This window comes from Elephantulus edwardii, unplaced genomic scaffold, assembly GCF_000299155.1.
Source record: "Elephantulus edwardii isolate Elephantulus edwardi_28Jun2011 unplaced genomic scaffold, EleEdw1.0 scaffold00033, whole genome shotgun sequence".
Classification (NCBI taxonomy): domain Eukaryota; kingdom Metazoa; phylum Chordata; class Mammalia; order Macroscelidea; family Macroscelididae; genus Elephantulus; species Elephantulus edwardii.
In genome coordinates, this window is record NW_006399783.1 from 19,311,832 (window position 1) to 19,322,136 (window position 10,305).

The 10,305-nt window shown below is 41.7% G+C and overlaps 1 pseudogene; it reads left to right on the forward strand.

Moving 5' to 3' along the window:
* Positions 1–502: 502 nt before the first annotated feature.
* Positions 503–1,633, forward strand: LOC102848901 (annotated as a pseudogene).
* Positions 1,634–10,305: the final 8,672 nt, after the last annotated feature.

Below are 10,305 nucleotides of genomic sequence, written 5' to 3' on the forward strand. Positions count from 1 at the left end.
TCTTATTCTGGCTGTGTACTTCCCAAGACAAATTTATTTGTTCTTCTGACAGTGATGTATACCATACGTAGTCTTGGCCATGGCCATAATTCAAAAGCATCAATATTTCTTCACTCTGTTCACTGTCCAGCTTTTGCACGCTCATGGGGCAACTGAAAAGTTGAGTCAGCACAGACCCTTAGTCTGCACAAGGACATCTTTGGGTTTTAGTACTTAGATCTTTTAGTTTACCTTGTTGGGGATCAAGTCAGGCTGCGCGAGGACCCGCGGCCCCTTCCTGGCCCGGCCTGGCAGAAAGGAAGCTGGAGGGCTGTCAGGTGGAGCTTGGAGTAGTGGGAGAAGAGGAAATGGGAAAACTGCAAAGCTCTCAGGAGATCCAGAAGGGCCAGAAATAGTGGTCTTTGCCGATGTCTTGGGAAGAGGGAAGCAGAGAGCAGGCCGGGGGTGGAGTGGGGGTGGGGGGTGGGGGAGAGGCATGTTGCTTTAACCAGTGACCCAGGGGATGTTATGGTGGACGGTGCATCCGGAGGGCGGGCCCGCAGGGTGAACCATGCTGTTGGGCATCGGGTCTACTCCTTCTGGGGTTACTGTTCTGGTGAAGACAATGAGACGTTGTGACTGATTGGTGAGCACATTTTCAATGCAGTAGCCTTGTGTTGGACAAAGCTGCCCCTGGCGAGGCCTGCCACCTGTGGAGAGGCTCCTGTGGTACCCTCATGCGATATGGACACTCTACTGTCCTCACTGATGACACAGTCTTCCTTTGGGGCAGGCAGAATGACACGGAAAGGAGCCTGCGACGCTCTCTAGGCCTTTGGCGTCAATACTCCCAAGTGGTCCACACCCCCCAGTGTCAGGACCAGCTCCTGGGGCCCAGGGTGGGCATTCAGCCTGTGTCCTGGGCAAGACCGTGTACATTTTGGGGGCTATGAAGAGCTGGCAGACTGTTTTTACAATGACATTCCCAAGCTGGATACCAACACCATGACATGGACTGTTACCGGTACAAAGGGGAACCCTGCATGCTGGAGGGCCTTCCATTCATCCACTAGGCTGGGAAATCACATGGATGTCTTTGGGGGTCTTGCTGACCTCTTTGGGCCATTCCACTCCAACAATGAGATTTACTGCAACCGCATCAGCATCTTTGACACCAGGACCGAAGCCTGGCTGGACTCCCCACTCAACCTCCGTGCTGCCTGAGAGACGCAGGAGCCACTCAGCATTCGGATATAATGGAGAGCTGTACATCCTTCGTGGCTATAATACAACACTGAATCGGCATTCTCATGACCTCTGGAAGTTTAATCCTGTATCCTTTACTTGGAAGAAGATTGAACCAAAGGGGAAGGGGCCCTGACCTCATCGGCCCCAGTGCTGCTGTATTGTTGGTGACAAGATTGCCCTCTTTGGGGGTATCAGTCCTTCTCTGGAGGAAGACCTGTGAGGTGAATTTGACCATTCTGACATGCACATTTTGGACTTCAGCCCTAGTCTGAAGACCCTGTGCAAATTGGCTGTGATTCAGTATAACCTGGACCAGTCCTGTCTGCCCCATGATATCAGGTGGGAGCTGAATGCCATGACCACCAATAGCTGTATCAGCCGTCCCATCATCTCCTCCTATGGGTAGGAGGAAGTTTCTGCAGTCTCCCCATCTGAGCCTGCTCTCATCTTCACTGTCCCTGACCATCTCTCATCTGCCTGCTCCTTTGAATTCTGGACTCCACACACCTCCACGTGGAGTTGCTGGACTAGAGGTGTTTTCTGTGCTGTGTTAACTCAGTGATGAGTTACAGGGGAGAGGGCTAGGTCTCTCCCCATTTAAGGCCAAAGGCTTCTTCCCCTTGGTGCTGTGTCTCATTCACACTTCTCCTGGGCCTCTCTGCTCTGCCCCTGGCCAGTCACCCTAGAAAGGGAAAAGAAAGCAGGGAAAATGCAAAGCAAGCAGTGTCTGAGTCTCAGGAGGTTCCTCAAATGCTTTCCTCTCCCTCTCCCTGTCTGAGCCATGTGAGCATTGACTGGAACCTGTGAGGAGTTGCAGCTATTAGCATGAAACCTCTTTCTCCCTCAGCTGGGGACCAGCAGATAATCCCACCGATTTGCTGCCCGAATTGTTGCTGTAACCTGAAACTCAGCCAGCTCAGATTTTGTAAAAATTAAAAACCTCAAACTGTGAAAAATGGAAAAAGATCTTTTGCTACTAAATTACCTCAGTCTAGTAAGCTTCCCAAGGACAGGTTGTCCTATCCTTGGGAAGGATAAGGTGTTCTTGAGATCAGCAGGGTATCATCTGGCCACACCTATCCAAAGGTCTGAGCGGGCAAGGACCCACCCAGGAGCTCCAGTCATTAGAGCAGGGAGGGATGGCAGAGCCTTGGAGCTGGACTAGGCTGGATCCCTTGGACTGGGACAGAGTTGTGGCCCTGGATAGGGTTTCCTGCCTCTCACTCATATCAGTTGTACACCAGCAATGGTTAGTGCTAATTTTCTTTGGGCAAAATCCGATAGCTGTGGCAGGGAGACGGAGCAAGAATAGCTGCACAGATATGGGTTAATACCCTGCTTCCGCCATCTACAGACAGTCTCAAGCCAGGTGGTGATTTCACTGGTTCAAGTCTCCATGTTCCATCTATTGTTGTTAGGTAATGTTAGTTGAGTTTGACTCATAGCGACCCAATGAACAATAGACCTGAACCCTGTCTTATCCTGTGCCAACTTCATCAACTCTCACATAGTTGAGTCCATTGTTGCAGTCACTGAGTCAATCTGTCTCATTGGAGGTCTTCCTTTCTTTTTCTGACCTTTCGCCTTTCCAAGCATGATGTCCCTTTCCAAAGAATACCCTCTTCTAACAACATGTCCAAAGACTAAGAAAGGAAGCTTGGCCATCCTTAACGCCAAGGGACACTCTGGCTGTTCATTCTTTTGACAGTCCATGGGATATTCAGTATTCTTCTCTAGCACCACAAATCAAAGGCGTCAATTTTTCTGTCATCCTTACTCATAACTTTGAGAAACTGAAAAAACTATGCCCTGAAACAGGTACACTCTAGTCTTCAAACTGACATCATTGTTCTACAGTATTTTAGAGAGGTCCCTAATAATGGACTTGCCCAAAGCAGTATCTTCTCCTGATCTGTTTACTGTTGGTATCAAGTGTATTGATTGTGGATGCATATAAGATGAATTCATTGGCTGTTTTAATCCTTTCTGTATGTATCATGACATTGCTATGGACCCAGGGTAAGGATCTTTGTTTTCTTGATGTTGAGATGTAATTTACCTATTCAAGTTGCATGCTGAGTAAATAATTCATGAAGCTTTACTCTATGAAGAGGAATGCAGCATCAGAACTGGAGGAAGACTCATCAACAACCTGTATTGTGCAAATGACACAACTTTTCTAGTTGAAAGTAAGGACGAAAGGCATACTGTAGAAAATCAAGGATTACAACCTTCAATATGGTTAAATTCCAATTTGTGATGGAGGAGAAATAATTTCTGAAGTTACTGGGAGGATTCAATAGGAATTATAAAAGTAATGATAATACAGCATTAAGAATAACAACATAATCACCACCACAAAAACTAACATGTGCTTAAGATTTCGAAGCATTTTATTTAGTACTCAATAGTACCTTCTGTATGTTGTTGTTGTTGTTGTTAGGAATCATCGAGTTGACTATAATTCATAGTTACCTCAACTTTGCTCTATCCTGTATCATCCTCATCATCTCTGATATACATAAGTCTGTTGTTAAAGTCACTGTTATCAATTCATGTTGTCGAAGCTCTTCCTCTCTCTCACTGAACCCTCCAGATTTCCAAGCACTGGTCCCTCCTGAACACATGTCCAAACTATGTGAGATTAACTTTCGTTATCCTTACCTCTGAGGAGCACCCTCGTTGCACATTCTCTAAGATATGTTTGTTGTTTTGATAGTCCATTGGATAGTCAGTACTTTTCTACAACATCACAATTTAAAGGTATCAACTCTTCTGTTATCTTTATTCAATGTCCAACATAGTGAGTAGTTGAAAAGGTCATGGCTTGAATCAGGCACGTCTTAGTCTTTAAAATTACACAGTTGCTCTTGATCACTTTAGAAAAGTCCTTGATGGGAGATTTTCTCAGTGCAATACTTGTTTTGCTTTCTTGACTACTAGTACCAAAGGTATTAATTGTGGATCCTAGTAAAATTAAATCATTAACAATTTCAATCTTTTCCCTATCTATCATGATGTTGCCTATTGGCAATAGTGATGAAGTTTTTTATTCTTGATGTTGAGAAAGATGCAGTCTTTGATCTTCTGCAGCAAGTATTTCAAGTCCTCCTCACTTTCTGCAAGCAAGGTTGTGTCATCTGCATAATACAAGTTGTTGATGAGCCGTCCTCTGATGCTTATGCCACAGTCTTCTTCATAAAGTTTAGTTTCTTAAACAATTTGCTCAGTATACAGATTGAATAGGTATGAAGAAAGGATATAGCCTTGACACCCAACTTTTTTTACTTTAAACCAGGCAGTGTTCCCTTGCTCTGTCAGACAACAACTTCTTAGTCTAGGTATAGATCTCACATGAACACATTTAAGCGTTCTGCGATCCTCATTCTTCTCAATGTTAGCCATAATTTGTTATGACTAACAAACACTCGATGAGGTGAAGAACTGTCTGAAAGGAATATATGATTAGACATTACATATATTACAACAATTTGGAACAAGGGGTGTATTGTGCGGAGGGCTGGGGCAAAGGAAAGGGGAAAGGGGAAGAAAATGTACAACAATGAAAAAAATTAAACATTTTGGATGTTAAAAAAGAGTATACAGGAAACATTGAACACCAATGACAGAAGACTAGACATCCATGAAGAAAGCAAAAGTTATTACAAAGAAAAGGAAAAAGATAACGGATATTAGAAGAGACTGAAAGTTTCTTTAGAACTAGAAAAGGCAAAACAAAGAGAAGAAAGCTGAACACATTTCAAAGGACAGCTCAAGAAGATAAAACAAATTATAATGAAAGGTGTAAAAAACTGGAGTTAGAAAAATAGAAGTGAAGAACACAGTCATCATTTCTCAAGGTGAAAGAAGTGGAGAACTAATTCAAGCCTCAAGCTGCAATACTGAAAGATTCTATGGTCAAAACCTTGCTTGATAGAAGAAGCATCAAAAGAACGTGGAAGGAATACACACAATCATTTTACCAAAAGAAATTGGTCAACACCGAACCATTTTAAGAGGTAGTATATGATTAAGAATCAAGGTAAAGGTCAAGTTACAGTGAAGGCAACGGGGGGGGGGGGGGGCTCAGGAATTGATGGAATTCCAACTGAGGTATTTTAACAAACATGTAACTCTGTACATGCTCATTAGTCTATGCTAAGAAACAGGAAGATAGTTTACTTGATCAATCATGTAGGGAAATTACTGAAAAATATCATTAACATGATTTAGTGATTAAAACAAGCTTGGAAGCAGGAGCAGCATTCACTTCCAAAATAGCCTGCCCCTGGAAACTCTCTGAACGTGGAGAAATGATGAAAGTTATACAAGTGTTCAGGTCTTTTGTTCATAGGGTTGCTATGAGTCGTCTACGACTCAACAGCGCCTAAGAACCTAACAACAACAAACAGTCAAATACCTTTACATCGTCAATAAAACACATATATCCTTCTGGTATTCTCTGCTTTCAGCCAGGATCTATCCAACATCAGCAATTATATCCCTGGTGTCATAGCTTCTTTTAAATTCAGCTTGAATTTCTGACAATTCTATCAATGTATTGTTCTGGCCAGTTTTAATAAACTTCAGCAAGATTTTACTTGCATATGCTATTAATGATATTGATAATATGATATTCTCATGTTCTGTTGGATCACTTTTTTTTATGCGAACATAACATATATGGATCTCTTCCAGTCAATTAGTTAGAAAACTGTCTTCTAAATTTCATGGCACAGACTGTGAACACATTCAGGACTACAACTACTAAAACAAGTCAATTGGCATCCCATTGATTCATGGTGTCTTATTTTTTGCCAATGCCTTCAGGCAGCCTGAGCTTCCCTTGATACCATTGGTTCTTAATTAATATTAGTTCCTGAAATGGTTCAGCCTCAGCTAATTCTTTGTGGTACAGTGACCTTTCCATCTTCTTTTTTCACCCCTTTTCTTGTAGTGTACTGTCAAATCAGATCAGATTGTCACAGGAGGAGATTGCTCCTCCTTCTCCAGCACAGCATCTGGTGGAACTGAACTGCATGCCTTCAGGATTGCAGCACAGCTTTTTGCTACTAGGCCACTAGAGCTCCCATTCCATCTTCTTTTGATGTTTCCTGGATCATTCAAGACATTGCCCAAAGCATCCTTCCGTATTCCTATTCAAGACTTGAATTTTTTTTCCAGTTCTTTGGTGGGCAGAGGGAGTGGGGTGAAGGAACTAGGAAAGATCCAGTGGGGACCTGAAAAGACGGGGTACTAATGGGAATAGATCAAACATAATTAATTTTATAAAATACAATATATGGGAATGAATGATCGTATGAAACGCAATGTGAAAGAATATGCAAAACACAACATATATAAATGAAACACAATGTACACGAGTTTTGTATGCAAACCAATTAATGCTGTTGTTGTTAAGTGCCGTCGAGTCGCAGGCGACTCATAGCGACCCTATGAAGGAGAGTCCTCTACGCTTGGGAAACCAATCAATAAGAAAAAATATTTTTAAAAAATATCAAAGGAGTTCTTCCCTTTTCATGTTCTAATTCCAGCTCTTTGAGTAATATTTTGCACTTTGAAATCTTCTGTTCATTTCCTTTTCTTCACCATTTCTTCCCTTTGTTTTGGCTTCTCAGCATTCAATTTTCAGAGTCTCTTCTGACTTCCATTTTAGTCTTCTTTTTCTTCCTGTCTTTTAATGATCTTTTGTTTTCTTCCTAGATGATATCCTTGATGCCATCTCACAACTCATTTGGTCTTCAATCATTAGTATTCAATGTCAAATCTATTTTTAAGATGGTTTTTAAATTCAGGTGGGATAGACTAAAGATTGAATTTTGGTTCTTGTAAACTTGTTTTCATTTTCTGCAGTTTCAATTTGAACTTGAACATGAGTAAATGATAGTCTGTTTTGCAGTCAGCATCTGGTGACCTTAAGACAATTTTGACCCATAGCAACTCTAAAGGACAGAATATTGTTGTTAGGTGCTGTTAAATCTACTACGACTCATAGCGATCCTATGAACAACAGATCAGAACCCTGACCTATTCTGTGCTAACCTCACAAACTCTGATACACTTGCTGCAATCACTGTCAACCCACCTGATTGAGGTCTTCCTCTCCTTTGCTGTCACTCTACCTTGCCAAGCATGATGTCCTTGTCCAAGGAATAGCTTCTCCTTTCAACATAGTATGTGAGGCCCAAGGTATGTGAGAACAAGTTGGACAATGACTAAAGATGACAGTAGAAGGATCAATGTCTTTTTTCTTTCTGCTACTCCTCCATTATTTATTTCTGGTTTCAAGTGGTATTTTCTAGTACTTGGTGAAAATTTACATTGGCTAGTCATAGCACATTTCAGTTCTATCTATCATCTACACAGACACAATTTTAACTAAAACTCTTAACGTCTCTGGCATACCTCACTGCGATTCCTTCATCTCCATGATCATTTTACTCATCCTTCTATGAACAATTGCTAGTTTTGTCTTTCTTGGTAAAACTTCGTCTGGTTTTACAAAGGAGGTTGGCCCACAGTCTGAGGTTTTGCTTCTTCTTCTTGTCATTATGCAGTGATTTTTTGGCTGTTCTGGCCCTAGTTGCAGCATAGCAGGCTAAATTTTTCTGTCAGTTTCCAGAACCTTTCCTTGGATTGTTACAGTTTTTCTTTAAGAACAGGTAAGACTAAACTTATCCCTAAATTTATCACATATACTCTGGCTCACATATAAGGATATTTCTCTTTCCACTCACAGAGTCCAAGAACATTTTGTGGCTTATTCCCAAAAGTTAGGCAGTTTTCTCTTCTAAAAACCTGCTGTCGGCACATCTGCAGATGTCAGTGCATATCCACCAGCTTTGAAAAGGATGGCGTGTAAGAATCAATGCCTTTGGGTTGTGGTGCTGGAGAAGAGTATTGAATATACCATGGCCTGCCAAGAGAACAAACAGGTTTGTCTTGGAGAGGGTGAAACCAAGTTGCCCCTTGGAGGCAAGGATTTTGAAGCTCCATCTCACATAATTTGGGCATGTTTCCAGGAGGGACCATTCATTGGAGAAGGACATCATGCTTGGAACAGTGGAAAGACAGCACAAGAGAGGAAGACCTGGATGAGATGGATTGACTCAGTAACGGGGATATTGGGAGTAGATGTGTCAAAGAGAGTGAAATTGGCTCAGGATAGGCATATTTCAGAGCTATTGTACATAAGGTCACTACAAGTTGCAGGCAACTCAATGACACATAACAACAGTGTTCCCTTGCTTTATTTACACAACAATTTCTTGGTCTAGGTATAGGTTTCATCTGAGCACAACTAAGTATTCTAGGATTCCCATTCTTGTCAATATTTTATGCTTGATATAGTCAAATGTCTTTGCATAGTCAATAAAGCACATATAGACATTGTTCCAGGACAGAATATATCTGCCCATATGGTTTCCAAGGTTATAAATCTTTCTGAATCAGACCACCTCAGCTTCCTCCCTCAGAGCAACTGGTGGGTTTCAACTGTTGATCTTTTGGTTAGCAGTCAAATTCTCCAACCGTTATGCTCTATATGAAAAACAACCAAATCTACTATGATTGATTCTATTTCAATTAATAGTAACCTCCACCAGGCTTCCAAGTGTGTAATTTTGAACGGGATATTGCCAGGTGGATTCAAATCCCCTAATTTTTAATTAGCAGCCCAGCACACAACATGCTCTCCTTTTAATGGTCGGAAGAGTTGTGTAATTAGAATAAAGAACTCAAAATGGCATCTGAATTTATGTGGAGGCTCTGAATGGAGTTAGGATTCCAACTATTTCATAAACTGAAGCTTTTAGATTTTAGGCTCAGATGCAGTATTTGCCTTGAATTAATTGTAAGAAGAGCAAGGGCCACATGTGGATGGCCATATCTCCTCTTTACCAACTTCACAAAGTGGAACTGTCCCTGTCAACAGCATCAGTAACACCAAACCAATTCCCATGCTTCCACACTTCTTTCTACTCATCTCAACACAAATTTTACTCCTTTACTGGGTCCAAAATTTGATGTGATAGCTCACAGACCACGAAGAACTACAGTAAGGAAGTTAAAAAGTTATAATCCAGGTTAAAGCATAATACAGTCAGTAAATCTTCTAAAATGTGCTCACAGGCATATCAGCCTTGAGCCTCCCAGCTTAAGGTCAGAGTTACAAAGTTCTCAGTCCTGCTAGTATTGGCTTCCTTCTATTTTTGTCCAGCAAACTTGGACACATGCTCTTAGTTTTTAGCTCTGGTTCTGTCTTTGAGGGTAGCAGTCAGCTCCATCTCATGTCTGATCTCTCTAGTGCTCCTTGCCTTTGGCTATGACTGCTGCTGCTGCTGCTGTTATAACTCTTGCTTCTTTTTTGCTGGCAGTAGAGAAGATTCTAATTCTCATGCTACGGGATTGCTCAATTTAATGGTGAGACTAGCCTTGAGAATAGGCTAACATGCCTCATTTGCATAATCTGTCAGTCTACATGGGAAAATTAAATAGAGGCTAGGAAAGTCATATTAAAGATAAACTCCACGCTAATATAATAGGCTTTACAGGGGATGGTTGGGAACTACGGATTGTAAATCAAAAGGTAATAACTGAGAGATTGGCTACAATAAAAATTAAAGTCCTTTCACCCTTAATTCTTCACAGAACAGCTTTCAGAGCAGTTATTGTCTGTTGCCTCCCTAGAATCAACCCTCTGAGGGTGGGCAAGGACCAGGATCACAATGGGCAGGGGGGCACAGGAGGTCAATTGCCTTGTTGGAGGACACACAGCTTAAGAAAAAAAAGTATGCATGTACCAGACCCAGATTTCTGTATCTCTCAAGATTTTCTTAAGGATAGTCAGAGGAAGCAGTTGCAAGAAAAGAAATGGAAGTTACAAAGGGAGATCTAAAGAAAGGCTGGGAAAAGCAAGGGAAGTGACAACTTTTATTGACAGAACGCAGACTGAAGGGCGGAAATAAGGCAGTAGAAACAATATAAAGAACAATGATTGCCTGGGTGTTGAGCTCATATCTTATGAGAGAGAGAGAGAGCTCTGGTTGCACCGTTAAT